Source organism: Dipodomys spectabilis, unplaced genomic scaffold (assembly GCF_019054845.1).
Source record: "Dipodomys spectabilis isolate Male_0828 unplaced genomic scaffold, ASM1905484v1 ptg000078l, whole genome shotgun sequence".
NCBI lineage: Eukaryota > Metazoa > Chordata > Mammalia > Rodentia > Heteromyidae > Dipodomys > Dipodomys spectabilis.
The window spans coordinates 4488053-4491931 of NW_024870755.1; the positions used below are offsets into that span (position 1 = coordinate 4488053).

A 3879-nucleotide genomic window follows, 5' to 3' on the forward strand; every position below is an offset into this window, starting at 1 on the left:
AACAATTGCATGAAAGAAAAAAAACAAAAAAATTTGAATCTTTATCTTGGGGTTCATTCCCATAACATCAACTTATCTGAACTTTTCTGCTTTGCTCAGACATATACTAGTTATTGCAAATAAGGGAAAACATGGGACCTATGTTTCTTTCGGCCTGGCTTACTTGACTTAATATAATTTTTTTCCAAGTCTTTCCATTTCCTAACAAATGGGGCAATGTCATTCTTTCTGATGGAGGCATAGAATTCCATTGTATATATATACACTACATTTTCTTGATCTATTCATCTAGTGAGGGGCATCTGGGTTGGTTCCCTATCTTAGCTATCTTAAATAATGCTGCAATAAACATAGTCGTGCTGGTAGCTTTAGTATGGTCTTGTTTGTGATCATTTGGGTAAATTCCCAAAAGTGGGGTAGCTGGGTCATAGGGTAGCTCTATGTGGAGATTTTTGAGGAACCTCCATATGGCTTTCCAGTATTTGAACAAGTTTACACTCCCACCAGCAATGCAGTAAGTTTCCCACATCATTTTTTTGAGTTGATATAATAGTGTTCTACACATTTATAGACAGGTTACAAATTATTCTCAAATTTTAATATATTAAAAATACTTCCTTATTTTCTTGGCCAGGAAATCAGCAAGACCTCAGTCAGCATTTCTCACATAAGACTTTTCACATGGGTTGGTTAAATGTTGACCTAAGCTCCAAACTTCTGAGGACTCACTCATCTGCTTAGGAATTGATGCTGGCTGTTGGATGCCATTTAAGTCCATAGAACTTTATTCTTTTCCAGGGTATTCTCCATCTACTTTGGTTGTTGAGAAGGTCTACAAGAGCAACCATTCTGTTGGGAGCAGGGAGACACCATATGATTTTTACTTACTGAGATTTCTGAGTGACTTGCTGTCACTTGTATTGCATTTTACAAGTTGAATCTAGCAAAACCTACCAGCTTTAAGAGATAAGAGGAGTGGTAAAAGAACTTTTGGAGACAAACGTATCTTCAACATTATTTTGTTCCAAGCATTCCCTCTAAGGCATATTCAACAAGTAGTGAAACTAGTGTTGGCTGTATCTATGTCTTTCTCCTTGTGTGCATGTGTACATGTATATATGTATGTGTGTATAATAACATGCATTGTACATGTATAAGGGCATATACAGACATATATGCATATATAAATAAATATACATATATAAATATATGTATATATATATATATATATCAGTTGTTCAGTGATTTAATTTATACATCCCAGCACATTTCATTCTCACAAAGTGTACATGATAAACTGCTCTGAGGATCTGTGCTCTATGACGGGCATCCTTTGTGCTCACTTCCCCCCATCCCTATGAACAACTTCGGCCTACTTTTCATAGGATAGCTTTGTTTTCATTACATGTAGTTACTTACTGATAATAAAAAAGTTTCGTTTGTAAAAGAAAAAGAACTTATAGGTCAGAGGTTAAAAGTATCCTATCCGTCCCAATGATTCCTATGAGATAAAATTTATAATAGTATAAAAGTGAAAAGGAATTCCTAGATCTGGTTTTTTGCCATTTAGAATAGAAAAGAATAATATCATGTCACTGTTATAATTCTTAAGAAATGTAAGGGTAACTGATGGTCCCTCTCATGTTCCCACAAAACCAGTGGATTCTGTAGGATTATAGTAGACCAGCAGAAATTCTAAGTAGCAGACATGGAGCATGAAAGAGAAAGAGAGGAAATGAGAGAGAGTTAAAGAGAGAGAAATATCATAATGCTGAAAGTGCATAACAGCTAAACAAGAGCTGTATGAGAATAATCATTTTGCGATCTTCAGACTCTTCATGTACATTTAAAGGTATTTGATGTATGATAAACCATCAACATGAAATATAAAGTCATTTTGACAAAAAATAAAAATGATTCAGAAGAAATTATAAATGCAAAAACAATCTTCACAGAAGCAAACTCTCAGAGATATTTCATGACTTTGAAAAGGATAAAGTGGCTGAAGTGAGTATAAATTTAGAAGTACGACAATTCACAAAAACATCAAAAGATATTCATATATTTCATTATACAACCCAAAGCAGAAAGCAAATATTGTTTAGATGATTTTTTTTAAACACAGTTATCTCAGGTGCAGGGAAGATGGCTCAGTTGTAGAGTGTTTGCCTTGCATGCATGAGGCCGTGGGTTTGAGTCCTCAGCAGCACCACATAAGCACAAAAAGATGGAGTGGTGCTTTGTCTCAAGTGGTAATGCTAGCTTTAAGCTGAGGGACAGCACCCAGGCCCCAGTGTTCAAGCCCCATGACCAACAAAATCAAAATAAAAAAAACACAGTCTCACTTTTGTGGCCTCAACTCTGTAATACTGCTGCTTCATCCTAGGGCTAAGATTTTAGGTATGGACATTTTTCAACACTCCTGATTCAGACTCTACTTCATCATTTTTTTAAATAAATATTTTGTTCTTAATTTTCCTCTTTGTAAATTCACATGCTCCTATAAAAATGATTTGGCCATCCCAGTAACCTTCTCAAAGTACCTCCTAATGAGGACTTACAAAAAATAGTATTATAGTACAACAAGGAAAACAATACTACAAATAAGAAAAACCAATAATTAAATATTAATGATTAATAAAATAAAAAACAAAACAATTACCAGTGTTTTCAGTATTTGAAGGGTACTACCTATTAGATTTTACTATTTTCTCATATTCCTGTACATTTAAAACTGACTAAGATTATGATGCTCAACAAGAGTTTTATAGACTATGTGCAGTCTTTAAAGTTACCCACTAAGATTACTATTTATGGCTCATCTCATCATTTGTACATGGCTTATATCATCATTTGTTCCTCGCTAACATATAAAGTAAGGAAGCCCTATTGTTTTAACAGAAACTGTAGTTAACAAAGTCTTAACTCTTTATTCTGTTCCTTTACACAAAGACTTTGCAACTTCTCATTAGTAAAGTTTCTATAAACTCTGAAATGTACATAATTAGTAGTATATGTCTGCTACCATAAATCTTAAATACTTTATAGAAAAGTATTATGACCTGACAAACAGTCCTAGTTTTTGCATATGTAAGTAAATTCCCAAAATTAAATATGTTTAAAACATTAAAAGTTTTATCAAATCTTAACACTTGCTGCTGTGTTCATTAGGACAGTTGCCTTGTATAGAATAATTGCATTCCTTCTCCTACACATATCTTGAACAACAAATATCTGGGATTATTTTGTTTTTGACATGTCAATCTTGACTTTATTCTTAAATGTGTGCTTATGTAAGGAATACATGTTTCTAAAAGTTCACGACGATTCTTTTAAACTTACTTTTTGTTGAATTATATAGTTTAATAAAATCAATTACACTTTATATATAAAAAGTTTTCTGTGCTGAATTCAGCATCACGTACACTAATATTGGAAAAATACAGAGAAGATTAGCATGCCCCTGCATAAGGATGACAGGCAAATTCCTGAAGCATTCCAGCAGATGCTGGAGGGGATGTGATCACAAGGGAACAGTACTGCATGGTTGGTGGGAGTGTAAACTTGTTCAGCCACTTTGGAAAGCAGTATGGAGGTTCCTCAAAAGACTCCACATAGAGCTTCCCTATGACCCAGCAATCCCACTTTTGGACATTTACCCAAATGATCACAAACAAGACCATACTAAAGCTACCAGCATAACTATGTTCATTGCAGCGTTATTTAAGATAGCTAAGATATGGAACCAACCCCGATGCCCCTCAGCAGATGAATGGATATGTGGTATATATACACAATGGAATTCTATGCCTCCATCAGAAAGAATAGCATTGTCCAATTTGTTAAGAAATCAAAAGACTTGGAAAAAATTAAGTGAAC

The 3879-nt window shown here is 34.1% G+C and overlaps 1 non-coding gene across 1 annotated transcript; it reads left to right on the forward strand.

Annotated features, from left to right (window-relative positions):
• The first annotated feature begins 3402 nt into the window (after positions 1 to 3402).
• LOC122110465 lies at positions 3403 to 3508 on the forward strand. The gene has a single exon (XR_006147873.1). It is a non-coding gene; the product is annotated as a U6 spliceosomal RNA (small nuclear RNA).
• Positions 3509 to 3879: the final 371 nt, after the last annotated feature.